Genomic DNA, 14622 nt, shown 5'->3' with positions numbered 1-14622 from the left:
TGCGCGATTTACACGTTTTTCAGATCCACAAACACATCCGTGTTTTTTTTGTTTGTTTGTTTTTTAATGTTGTGGGTGCATTTATCATGACTTATCATTTGTAAATATTCAACTGTGTTTGTGAATTGTTAAAAGGTGCGTTTGTGGATCGGCGCGCACGCGCATTTAATTTGGAGACAAACGTCACGCAGTTGTCAAGATATTCACGCACACACATTGAGAATATTCACACGTGTGGGAAGGCCCTTCCCTCCATCCGCTAGGCGGCAGTGTTGCTGTCTCCGTTGAGAACGTCCATCCATTACCGCTTATCCTCACTAGAAAATTGACGATAAAATAGATGATTGAGAGCTAGCCAATCTTATTATTTAAGCACTGTAATATTAAGCTGGGTTTTGTATCTTGCTGACAGACGCGGAAGACGATGGATTTTTATGTTACTTACTAATGACGGGGCTGCCAATTGTCCACCTTGTTCAGCTATGGTCAGTTTATCGGGGGCCTTTCCATATACTATATATATTTTCAACTTGTGTGTTTGTGCGAATATCTTGAAAACTGTGTTACGTTTTGCTCAAAAATAAATGTGTGTGCCCGCTGAGCCATAAACACACCTTCAACAATTCACCAGCAGAATTGAATGTTAATAATTTATGATAAATGCACAAATTTATGATGAATGCACACACAAAATGAAAAAACGTGTAAATCGCGGCTATATTTTAGATATTAGATATTATATTTATATAGTACATTTGAAAAACACGTGTGTAAATGATGGATATATTTGTGCATCTGGAAAACAAATCGCGGATATATTTGTGTAAATAATTTTGAGACAAATCTCTCCCCCATAGACGTGACCATAAACTGGCAAGGTTTGCCAAACAAGACATGTTGAGCACTTCTATTCTTACAAACGTGTTTAGTACTTGACTGGCCAACACAGGGCCCTGACTTGTGCCCTGTCAAACATTTGGAATGAATGACACTAGAAATAGTGAACCGGGCCCTCTTTTCAAACATCAGTGACCACCTCACAAATGGATAGAAGACAAATCCCCAAACACACTCCCAAATCCTCCCTTAGGAGTCAAATTTGTTGTCCGTATTTAATTTTATTTCTTCCCGTAGTTGTCATGTTCTGTTGTCCCAGTGTGTCTATTTGTTTGTCTATTTTCTATTTGTCTGTTCATTTTCAAAAATTTTATCAACAAGGGCACTTGTAAAAAAAGTCGCCTTGGTTTAATATGGGTTAATGTCTCCCATTCTGAAAGAACCATGCTTAAAGTCTTATTTTCAAAATGTTATTGATGATTTACCATTTTAGGCATTCATAATAAAAGCAATTCGTATTGACAGAGCAAATGGTGGTGGGCCTTTGAAATACATTTCTTTTTATAACAGAAAAGACAAAAGTGCAAAATGGACAGAAACAGCTTCATAAAAATTGTGTGAGTTGCACAATGTACGTGTTGCCCTTCAAACTGTGACAGTGTGTGTCTGCAAATTTAGCTTTTTTAGGAACTTCAGCTCTTGGCTAAGTTGACCCTTCCACTGTGAAGTGAAAGTCTATGCATATGTGCTCTCTTTGAGCTGGAATGAAATACAGCAGAGAACATTTAAATGCCAAGCAGATTTCTTTTTACATGCTTTTCATGCTCTAAAGTGTACCAGCACTTGGCATCGAACAGCACATTCCTTAATGACATGCGGGGGGTGGAAAGTAAATCTATTATATTTAAGGCACTTGTTAGGTGATAGGACTGCCTACAGATGTTAGTGATATACTGCTACTGTAAGTACAGTACTTCTCATATCCATTGTTTTAATCCAATGAATTGAAGTACCTGAGAGTTGTTGCTTTGTTTGTCATATATTTTTGCTTAATCAATTTTATGAGCATGCACTTCTATAAATTGTACAGACTGGGAGTTGACTGGGTCCGGAAAGTTTTCAGACCCCCTTAAATTTTTCACTCTTTGTTATATTGCAGCCATTTGTTAAAATCATTTAAGTTTATTTTTTTCCTCATTAATGTACACACAGCACCCCATATTGATAGAAAAAAACGAATTGTTGAAATGTTTAATGATTTATTAAAAAAGAAAAACTGAAATATTCCCAGCCATAAGTAATCAGACCCTATGCTGTGACACTCATATATTTAACTTGTGTGCTTTCCATTTCTAGAAAGTCAACCATAACTAGAGTCCTCCACCAGTCGGGGCTTTATGACAGAGTGGCCCAACGGAAGCCTCTCCTCAGTGCAAGACACATGAAAGCCCGCATGTAGTTTGCTAAAACCACCTGAAGGACTCCAAGATGGTGGGAAGTAAGATTCTCTGGTCTGATGAGACCAAGATAGAAATTGTTGGCCTTAATTCTAAGTGGCATGTGTGGAGAAAACCAGGCACTGCTCATCACCTGTCCAATACAGTCCCAACAGTGAAGCATGGTGGTGGCAGGATCATGCTGTGGGTGTGTTTTTCAGCTGCAGGGACAGGGAGACTGGTTGCAATCGAAGGAAAGATGAATGCGGCCAAGGACAGGGATATCCTGGACGAAAATCTTCTCCAGAGTGCTCAGAATCTCAGACTGGGCCGAAGGTTCACCTTAAAAAAAGACAATGACCCTAAGCATACAGCTAAAATACTGAAGGATTGGCTTCAGAACAACTCCGTGACTGTTTTTGAATTGCCCAGCAGAGCCCTGACTTAAACCCAATTGAGCATCTCTGGAAAGACCTGAAAATGGGTGCCCACCAACATTCACCATCCAACATCACAAAACTGGAGAGGATCTGCAAGGAGGAATAGCAGAGGATCCCCAAATCCAGGAGTGAAAAACATGTTGCATCATTCCCAAAAAGACTCATGGCTGTATTAGCTCAAAAGGGTGCTTCTACTAAATACTGAGCAAAGGGTCTGAATACTTATGGCTGTGTGATATTTCAGTTTTTCTTTTTTAATTAATCTGCAAAAATTTCAACAATTCCGTTTTTTCTCTGTCAATATGGGCTGCTGTGTGTACATTACTCTGGGGGAAAGATCGACTTAAATGATTTTAACAAATGGCTGCAATATATTATATATTATATATATATATATATATATATATATATATATATATATATATATATATATATATATATTTTTAATTTTTTTTATTTTATTTTTTTTTTTTTTAAATCAGTTGACAGTATTTAAAGAAAGAAGTAGGCAGCAGCATGAGCAGAAAGTGAGCTTGGATGAATAAAATCTGCCACCTGCTGGAGAAGTATTCCCCCCAAATAAATTGCTTCAGTTATGGCAACCTAAGTTGTAGTGATCAAGGTATGTGTAAAGACAAGTGAAGAAGGACAAAAAAGTGTATCATAACATTGAAAAGTAAACCTTTGTTATTTTGTTTTATCAAGACAGCCATCATAATCTACAAGGCAATCTATGGCAGAGAAAAACATCAATTGGGGTTTAGTAGTGTGCAAAACGTCTGCAGTTTGTTACTTTGTATCTTTTCTTTTTTGACTTTGTTAATTTAGATTGTTTTGCTCTTTCCACCCAAGCCTTTGTTTGCCATTTTTAAGTAAAATATCTTTGTGAGCTTTTACCTTCTTCCCATGCCCTTACATGTGTCACATAGCGATGGCAAAATGTTTTTGCACATTTACTGGTGTTATACGGAAATTGTGTTCTGTGACGTTGTTGTGTAAGGTCTTAGGGATTCTCGCGAGAGTGTTATGTTGTTGTCTTCTGCCCAAAGCCAATAAAGATTTGTGTTAGTACAAGAGCCACCTTTGCCATCATTTACAGTACATGTTGTTATAAGTAAACTTGAAACATTATCAAAGTTTAAGCCTTACAACAAAATTTGTGTTTTATAAGCCTGGTGAGTGGCCAGACCAAAAGCAGCGTTTTGTGAGAATAAGTATCACTACGAAACATGACAGGGGGAATGGAGCTGTGCAGGTGAGCAGCCTGAAAAACGATATGCAGAATGAGTCCAAAAACCTCTTCAGATTGTTTGCTTTCACTACGGATGTCCTCGAATATGACTGACGGAGTGCTTTGTGTATTTTGTGCCATGAAGGAACATGATACAGGAATTCACATTTACAACAGCCTGTAGGAGTTATTCGAACATTGTGACTTCGGCACAAATCGAGGGCAGAATATCCGCAACAGGATCTTCACAGAAACTACAGCTGACGAACGACCTGACGCTAGCACTGACCATGAAAAACAGTCAGGCAGTTTGAAGAGGTATCTTCACAAGGTACAGTAGCATCCAAGGAGAAACACACACATGTACAAGACACAGCAAATACTGTGGTGAGCAAAAAGAGGGATACAATGAACCGATTGGAAAATGTGGGAAAGCAAAGCATAACAAAAATGAAAATTGCCCTGCTAAAAAACCCATATGCAATTTATCCAGTATGACATTGGAGTAGTGTGTGGGAATACGAAAGCAGTGAGTGAGGTCACACAGCAAGCAGAGTAGCCGCAGCCATATTTTCTAGGGGCTGTGAGAAAGGTAGGCAGGTCTTCAGCGCGATGGGCCGTCAAGTTGTTACTGAGCTGTACACTGGTAGCCTTCGAAATTTACATAGCCAATGTGAACGTCATCCATTAGGAGACCTTCCACTCACTCATCCCAAAAATGCTACTGCAACCCACAGATATTCCACTGAAGGCCTATGTGATGAATTGCAGTACATGGGACAGATTCAAAGCACAGTAACCTACAGATGTAAATCCCACCCACTTATTTTATCCGTGCTCACACTGGAAATAACCTTCGAAGCCGGCCAGCTGTGAAAAGTAACCTGGTGAGGAGAGTGGATAACACTGTGACCAACAGAGGATGCATAAAAGCATATTGTAAGCATTGGAGTTTAAGGAATGACCTGGTAAAAATACAAATAAAAGACAATCCTCACCCATATGCTGTACTCATAACACCTTCCCCTCATCATGCTCCAAGAAGTAAAGGAGGACTTACAGAGGATGAAGAAGAATTGCATAATAGAGAGGTTTATACATCCACACTGACTGGTGCACACCCATTGTCCCAGTCCTGAAGAATAGCACAGGTAAAGCCTGTATCTGCGTAGATCTCAAAAGGCTAAATAAGACTGTAAAAAGAGAATGGTATATCTTGACTACGGCTCAGGAGATCACAGAAACTAAGCAGAAGCTCCCTACACAAATCAAGAAGGAATCTTTGGCCTTAATGTTGAGGAAAATTGAAAAATAACACAAAGGAGGGGGAGATGTCATTCAATGTTGCCAAAATGTATTTGCGCATATACTGTAGTGGTATTACAGTATATCCATCCATCCATCCATCCATTTTCTGTACCGCTTGTCCTCACTAGGGTCGCGGGCATGCTGGAGTCTATCCCAGCTAACCTTGGGCAAGAGCCGGGCTAACAATCATTCACACTCACATTCACACCTATGGACAATTCAATTAACCTGCCATGCATGTTTTTAGAATGTGGGAGGAAACCGGAGAACCCGGAGAAAACCCACCCAGGCACAGGGAGAACATGCAAACTCCACACAGGCGAGGCCGGATTTGAACCCGGGTCCTCAGAACTGTGAGGCAGATGTGCGAACCAGTTGTTCCACCTACAGGTATTATAGTATAGCCTGCTGTAATTCATTGTCGCTATTTGTTGTGTAAGGTCTCTGGGATTCTCATGAGAGTGTTATGGTGTTGGTCACTGCTGAAAGCTAATAAAGACGTGTTAGTACAAAACCTTCCTTTGCCATCCTTTACAGGGCCCACCTGGGTTTTTGCTTGCATTTCACCACAACGAAAGCCCTATCCAAAACATTACTGAGCCTATCCCAGCTGATTTGGGACAAAATGCAGACTACACCCTGGACTGGTCACCAGTCAATCACAGGGCTTTGTTTTCCTCCCATTCAATTAATTAATTGTACATTAGGCCCAGAATTATTTGGCCAATGATGAGTATTCATGATTTTACATTGGTTTAGCACAATGATATATCACAAAGTGACTGAAGTGTCGTTTCAGATTTGGTTTTGCCTGTGAAGACTCTATTTATACCAGTTGGAGGTGTAACCAACATGAAAACCAGAGACCTGTCTGTGGATGAAAGAAAAACAAACAGTTCAATCAGAGCCATTGCACAAATATTGGTTACTTATAACTACAACAATTTGTATGGTCCTGAAAGAGAAAGAAAATCACTGACGTACTAAGACATAACAGACATCGCACTGGTAGAGCAAAGAAAAGCAGCCCCTGATGCTTGAAACATTGTGAGAGATATAAGAACAATTCCTATAAACAACTGTTCGTGACATCAGAAACAAACGCCAGAGGGCAGGAATTAGAGTATCAGAATCTACTGTTCGCAGAAGACTTCATGAACAAAAGTACAGAGACCTTGCCAGAATATGCAAATCACTCATTTACAAAAAGAATAGGAAGCCCAGACCACAAATTATGGAAAAAAGCCTAAAAAATCTGGGAGAAAGTCATATGGATTGATGAGACAAAGGTGAACATTTACCAGTGTGATGGAAAGGCTAAAGCTTCAAGAAAGGATCTGCTCATGATCTGAAACACACTAACACATTTATGAAACTCAGTGCCATGGCTTACTTGCATGACTTCTGGGAAGGGTTTTATAATCTTCATTGATTTAACACATGATGTCAGCAGCAGTTCATTTTAAGAGTTTAAATGTCAGTTTAAGACCGGCCAAGTCAATCACCTGACTTAAACCCTGCAAAGTATACGTGTTAAACTCACGGCGCACATCAGGCCCGGTATGCAATTACATCCAGCCTGCGGAGAGATTTGATAGATAGCGTGGCAACAGTGCCGTCGCTAGGCCTATTTTTAGGGGGGCTTCAATCCATATTTGGCACAGGTTGCTAAGCTACCAAACAGGTAGTAGCGTGGTACCTTTTCTCACTGGTTTGAACGTAAAAGTAGTTGCAGTGGAAAGTCCTGGCTTTATTTATAATGAGGAGAAGGAGACCTGATACAAGTGAAGCATGAGTGGCTATATTTGATTTTAAGGTAACACTTCTATCGTTAAAAATGCTAAAATCACACAAAACACTTTCAGTTTGATAATTTGACATGGTGGTGATCCCAGTCAATCACTGTGCTTACTTTTCCACATCACTGTATGCACCGTCTGTCGTCACAGCGCACTGCCTTCCGAACTGAAATTCTTTTTGGGTGTGTTTGCTTGTGTCACGACGCAGTAGTGGCAAAACTTGATGTGTGCTCAAACAGCAATAGAGTACCTGTCCATAGAACTCCAACTTAACAGGAAGAAAAATGAGATGATTAGTTCTGTGGAGGACTGTAGAAACTCTCAGATCTGTAATGACACAGACTTTGACTCTTGTCAAGAATTTGAGTAGGTTTGAAAAGACACAGCAGTAAGTGAAGATATAGAGTGCTACTTTAGTGTCTAGCCAGATAGCCAGTTTGACACCCACTGGCGAACTGCAATGCCACTTGTGATCAAAACGTATAGTGTTTTATATATCCATCTTCCATATACAGGTAGCAGCAGCTTATTCAAAGAGGCCCTGACTTCGCTCGATTTTACCGCTTCGTACGGCTACTAAATCCAAGGTTCGACTCCCTGACGGAGACTCCTCTCCAGAATCCCTTAATAGACGTTACCAGGGAGGTTATGAAATGTAATCCCACTGTAGTTGAAACATACAGTATCATCTGGTCCAACAAACCCCCCCCCCCCCACAACCCCCCGGTCTGTCAATCCAGAGGTACTGTCCCCGACATCCATGCAATGTTTTGCAGACGTGTATGGCAAGACAGCCCCACAATGTCCAAAGTACTGAGGAACTGTGTGGATCTCGTGTACCCCTGGGGCCCTGTCATAGAGGAGTTTTTTTACGACTTCAGCCTCAGATATATGAAAATCCATCTAAATCCCCAGACAGCTTCCTCATTGGAAGGAGAGTCAGTGGCCCACAACATCCCAAATCGAGGTAAAAAATAATGCCCCAGAATCTCTTCAAAGTCGTTCTCCATAGCCTCACTAAACTAAAGTTTTTGCCTTAGCCACCTCCAAAGTCGTATTCCATCATCAGCTGCCTCTGGAGTCCCACAGGCCAATAAGGCCGAATAGGACTCCTTCTTAATTTTTTTTCTTTTTTTTTTATAAATACTATTCACAGTCCTTGTTGCTTTTAAGAATTGGCTTTTGGTTCAGAGCCAGACACCTTGAAATAAACATGTACTTTTATGATTACATGAAACAAAAGTGGTTGTGTGGATTTACACACGAATGCACTGTCGACTCACTTGGGAACTATTTGTGGTGGAAGCTGCTTTCGATTTGGACAAATGCAAGGTTACAAGCAGGTGTGCTACATGCTTGCACACACTGTACTATATTACACATATGGTGCAACATGTTCATCTGGCCTGAGTTCCAGCTGTAGGTATCATGCCAGTTCTAACTGCCTCTGATTTAGTTAACTGTTTTAAATTGATCTTATTTTTACTTGACTGCTTTGTGAAAGTCATTCATCAAGGATTTATTATACTGTATATTCAATTGAGCAATGATAGAAACCATACAATATGAGAAAAAGCACACACAGACCTATAAATTGTCAGTCCAGTGAAGTATTTAAATGTAAAGAATGAGTGATTTTTCCACTTTGAAATGTTTCAGATTTTATACAAATGTACACTAAAACGCAAGGAATTATTACACATTTAAATTGTGGACTTATTTGAGAAGAGAGTACAGTGGTGTATAGCACCCAGCATTTTTAATTAGTTGGAAGTTGTTGCCCAAATCTACATTTTGTTACATAAAACCAAAACAGGCACGGTGGGCGACTGGTTAGAGCGTCAACCTCACAGTTCTGAGGACCGGGGTTCAATCCCCAGCCCCAGCTGTATGGAGTTTGCATGTTCTCCCCGTGCCTGCGTGGGTTTTCTCCGGGCACTCCGGTTTCCTCCCACATCCCAAAAACATGCATTAATTGGAGACACTAAATTGCCCGTAGGTGTGACTGTGAGTGCGAATGGTTGTTTGTTTGTATGTGCCCTGCGATTGGCTGGCAACCAGTTCAGGGTGTACCCCGCCTCCTGCCCGATGACAGCTGGGTTAGGCTCCAGCACGCCCGCGACCCTAGTGAGGAGAAGCGGCTCAGAAAATGGATGGATGGATGGAAAACCAAAACAACAAAACCCTGAGCCTGATGAAAACATATATTATGTATTTACCAACTATACAGTATTGCCAAACTTTACACTGCACATTCACCTTTACTAAGAGATTTAGTCAGATAAAGATTTAAATCATTACTTTCTCAGTCCTTTTCTTGGATAGACGTTTGGATGAAATTCAACTTTCATCATCCACAGAATAGGAAATAGTACATTTACTGTCTTCTTCTTCTTCTTTTCCTTTCGGCTTGTCCCGTTAGGGGTCGCCACAGCGCGTCATCCTTTTCCATGAGAGCCTATCTCCTGCATCCTCCTCTCGAACACCAACTGCCATCATGTCTTCCCTCACGACATCCATCAACCTTCTCTTTGGTCTTCCTCTAGCTCTCTTGCCTGGCAGCTCCATCCTCATCATCCTTCGACCAATATACTCACTCTCTCTCCTCTGGACGTGTCCAAACCATTGAAGTCTGCTCTCTCTAACTTTGTCTCCAAAACATCGAACCTTGGCTGTCCCTCTGATGAGCTCATTTCTAATTTTATCCAACCTGGTCACTCCGAGAGCGAACCTCAACATCTTCATTTCCGCCACCTCCAGCTCTGCTTCCTGTTTTCTCTTCAGTGCCACTGTCTCTAATCCATACATCATGGCTGGCCTCACCACTGTTTTATAAACTTTGCCCTTCATCCTAGCAGAGACTCTTCTGTCACATAACACACCTGACACCTTCCTCCACCCGTTCCAACCTGCTTGGACCCGTTTCTTCACTTCCTGACCACACTCACCATTGCTCTGGACGGTTGACCCCAAGTATTTAAAGTCCTCTACCCTTGCCATCTCTTCTCCCTGTAGCCTCATTCGTCCCCCACCACCCCTCTCATTCATGCACATATATTCTGTTTTACTTCGGCTAATCTTCATTCCTCTTCTTTCCAGTGCATGCCTCCATCTTTCTAACTGTTCCTCCAGCTGCTCCCTGCTTTCACTGCAGATCACAATGTCATCTGCAAACATCATGGTCCACGGGGATTCCAGTCTAACCTCATCTGTCAGCCTATCCATCACCACTGCAAAAAGGAAGGGGCTCAGGGCTGATCCCTGATGCAGTCCCACGTCCACCTTAAATTCTTCTGTCACACCGACAGCACACCTCACCGCTGTTCTGCTGCCCTCGTACATGTCCTGTATTATTCTAACATACTTCTCTGCCACTCCAGACTTCCGCATGCAGTACCACAGTTCCTCTCTGGGTACTCTGTCATAGGCTTTCTCTAGATCTACAAAGACACAATGTAGCTCCTTCTGACCTTCTCTGTACTTTTCCATCAACATCCTCAAGGCAAATAATGCATCTGTGGTACTCTTTCTAGGCATGAAACCATACTGTTGCTCGCAAATACTCACTTCTGTCCTGAGTCTAGCCTCCACTACTCTTTCCCATAACTTCATTGTGTGGCTCATCAACTTTATTCCTCTATAGTTGCCACAGCTCTGCACATCACCTTTGTTCTTAAAAACAATTTTTCATTTTCTTTAATGCCTTTCTAACTTCCCCCTTACTAATCATTGCCACTTCCTGGTCCACCACACTTGCCTCTTCTACTCTCCCTTCTCTATCATTTTCCTCATTCATCAACTCCTCGAAGTATTCTTTCCATCTACCTAGCACACTGCTGGCACCAGTCAACATATTTCCATCTCTATCCTTAATCACCCTAACCTGCTGCACATCCTTCCCATCTCTATCCCTCTGTCTAGCCAGCCTGTATAGATCCTTTTCTCCTTCTTTAGTGTCCAACCTGCCATACATGTCATCATATGCCTCTTGTTTTGCTTTTGCCACCTCTACCTTTGCCCTGTGTCGCATCTCAATGTATTCCTTTCGCCTCTCCTCGGTCCTCTCAGTGTCCCACTTCTTCTTAGCTAACCGTTTTCCTTGTATGATTTCCTGTACTGTGAGGTTCCACCACCAAGTCTCCTTCTCTCCTTTCCTGCCAGAAGATACACCAAGTACTCTCCTGCCTGCTTCTCTGATCACCTTGGCTGCAGTGGTCCAGTCTTCTGGAAGCTCTTCCCGTCCACCGAGAGCCTGTATCACCTCTTCCCGAAAATCTGCACAACACTCGTCCTGTCTCACCTTCCACCACATGGTTCTCTTCTCTGCCTTTGTCTTCCTAATTTTCCTCCCCACCACCAGAGTCATTTTACACACCACCATCCTATGCTGTCTAGCCACACTCTCCCCTACCACTACCTTACAGTTGGTAACCTCCTTCAGATTACATCGTCTGCACAAGATGTAATCCACCTGTGTGCTTCTACCTCCGCTCTTGTAGGTCACCCTATGTTCGTGCCTCTTCTGGAAAAAAGTGTTCACTACAGCCATTTGCATCATTGTTGCAAAGTCTACCACCATCTGTCCCTCCAAGTTCCTTTCCTGGATACCGTACTTACCCATCACTTCTTCATCACCCTTATTACCTTCACCAACATGTCCATTACAATCTGCACCAATTACGACTCTCTCTCTGTCTGGGATGCTCAGAACTACATCATCTAGCTCCTTCCAGAATTTCTCTTTCACCTCTAGGTCACATCCTACCTGTGGGGCATAGCCACTAATCACATTACACATAACACCCTCAATTTCAAATTTCAGCCTCATCACTCGATCTGATACTCTTTTCACCTCCAAGACATTCTTAGCCAACTCTTCTTTTAAAATAACCCCGACTCCATTTCTCTTCCCATCTACACCATGGTAAAATAATTTAAACCCTCCCCCTAAACTTCTAGCCTTACTGCCTTTCCACCTGGTCTCCTGGACACACAATATATCAACCTTTCTCCTAATCATCATGTCAACCAACTCCCGAGATTTTCCTGTCATAGTCCCAACATTCAAAGTCCCCACATTCAGTTCTAGGCTCTGTGTTTTCCTCTTCTCTTTCTGCCGAAGAACCCGCTTTCCACCTCTTCTTCTTCTTCTTCTTTGACTTCGACTTCGACTTCGACTTCGACCCACAGTAGCTGAATTTCCAACAGCGCCCTGCAGGTTGACGGCGCCGGTGGCGGACGTTGTTAACCCGGGCCACGACCGATCCGGTATGGAATTCTTTGGATGAACACTCATATTTGTTTGGCAAGGTTTTAAGCCGGATGCCCTTCCTGACGCAACCCTCTGCATTTATCCGGGCTTGGAACCGGCCTACAGTTTGCACTGACTTGTGCCCCCCATAGGGCTGCATTAGTACATTTACTGTCATGGTCATATAATAAGTGCAGTAAACCAAACACAGAGTACAAACCCCTCTCTCTCTCGCTGTCCTTGAATCCTTTTGAGTAATGCCTTGAAATTCAGATGACGATAAAGTGAGTTGCTGTGCTGAATCAGTGTGAAAGTACTTTTATTGTGCCAGACCAGTAAATGAACTGTATTTGGTTGTGACAAGGATGATACAACAATCATGAGGCACTGTGTCATGTTACCCAAGCAAAATTTCAACGCACTACCCCAATTCCAATGAAGTTGGGACAATGTGTTAAACATAAATAAAAACTGAATACAATGATTTGCAAATCATGTTCGACCTATATTTAATTGAATACACTAAAAAGACAAGATATTTAATGTTCAAACTGATAAACTAAACTTAAATAATCATTAACTTAGAATTTTATGGCTGCAACACGTTCCAAAAAAAGCTGGGACAGGGTCATGTTTACCACTGTGTTACATCCCATTCCCATTCTTGAACAGTCCGGGGTCTCCATTGTCGTATTTTACGCTTCATAATGCACCACAGCGGCACGGAGGATGACTGGTTAGAGTATCTGCCTCACAGTTCTGAGGACCGGGGTTCAATCCCTGCCTGTGTGAAGTTTGCATGTTCTCCCCGTGCCTGCGTGGGTTTTCTCCGGACACTCCGGTTTCCTCAGACATCCCGAAAACATGTATGGTAGGTTAATTGACAACTCTAAATTGCGCAAATGGTTGTTTGTTTATATGTGCCCTGAAATGAAATTAAAGTTTAACTTTTTTAATTGAATTATGGAAATAAATAAACTTTTCCATGATATTAAAGTTTTTTGGAAAGGGTCTGTATATGTACACATATTCTGGGATTAAACATTTCCAAACGTGAAAAGGGTGTTGTATTGCCGCTTTACTCTTGTTTTTTCAACAATGTAATCCTCAACCGGGGGTGGAAGGGTGAAGGGCATTTTGGGGAAACCACTATTTATTTTAGGGGGGCTTAGGATTGGTTTTAGGAGGGCGAAGTAAATCAAACTTCACCATAAATGCATACTACTAAATAATTTTGGGGGGCTTGTGAAGTTTTTGAAATTAGGCCGAGCGACATAAAGTTAGTAAATTTGTGACTAAATTTTGTGCATAGTTATTATGGTTCAATATGTATACTTATTTGTGTGACATTTTGTTTGGTGGTGTTCTGTCAGTTTTTCCCGAATGTAAAATACATGTGCAGTATCTGCTGTGGCTCAAAGGTTGGGAAACATTGGACTCTACGCTATCTTGTCTTACATATGTGCATAGTGACTGCCCTCTACTGGTGATACCCTGAAATTTATAATTGTATATTAATCTGGAAGAAAGTGACAATAAAATATTTTTGATTTCAGTTTTTCTCTTCACTAGAACATTATTTTGCATATTATTTCCCCATGGAAAGATATCAAAGGCCATCCATGAAGTATGTTGCCAAACTGCTCCTGAATGGCTACTATCAGTAGTACTGGATCATAAACAATAATGACTTCAATAAGCATTGTCCGTAAAGTTTAGTTCTGTGCAATGAGTAAATTCAGTATTTTGAATATTAGATTAATCCAGCTCAACGCTTTCAAGTGGTGACTAACGGGGCTAAGTAAGCGCTAAGACATTCTTGGTTTATGTAAGAGCCCAGGAGTACCATTTTCCTGCTGAATGCAGTCCAAAGAAACAACACATCCCTGATTTAACCTGACATGCTTCAAGAAGAGCATCCACCCACAAACTGACTTTTAAATCATCTCCCATTGAAACCTATGCAAACTTTGAAACAAAAAAGGAATACAAGTAAAGAAATATTTGTAAAGTCCCTTGTGTGAGATTGTAAAGATACTATCTCCCCTATTCAGATCACCCCATAAATCAAGTTGGAGTTGGATCATTTTATCATTCAGATTTTCATCTGGTGTATCAAGATTTCTTGATTTGAAAAATATCAGTACTTTTGTACTTTGTGACTATAAGAAAATAAGTTTAATTATTTCTGGACATCTTGCTCTTATTTCAGATACATTTCCCCACCTAAGGTCTCTCTTTGGTTTCTGATCATTATAGATTTTTCTCTAATTCCTCAACCTTAATCGTGACCTAAATACATCGACACACCCACACTCCA

This window comes from Phyllopteryx taeniolatus, chromosome 13 (genome assembly GCF_024500385.1).
Source record: "Phyllopteryx taeniolatus isolate TA_2022b chromosome 13, UOR_Ptae_1.2, whole genome shotgun sequence".
In the NCBI taxonomy this organism is placed as follows: Eukaryota; Metazoa; Chordata; class Actinopteri; order Syngnathiformes; family Syngnathidae; genus Phyllopteryx; species Phyllopteryx taeniolatus.
This window is presented reverse-complemented; position numbering follows the sequence as displayed.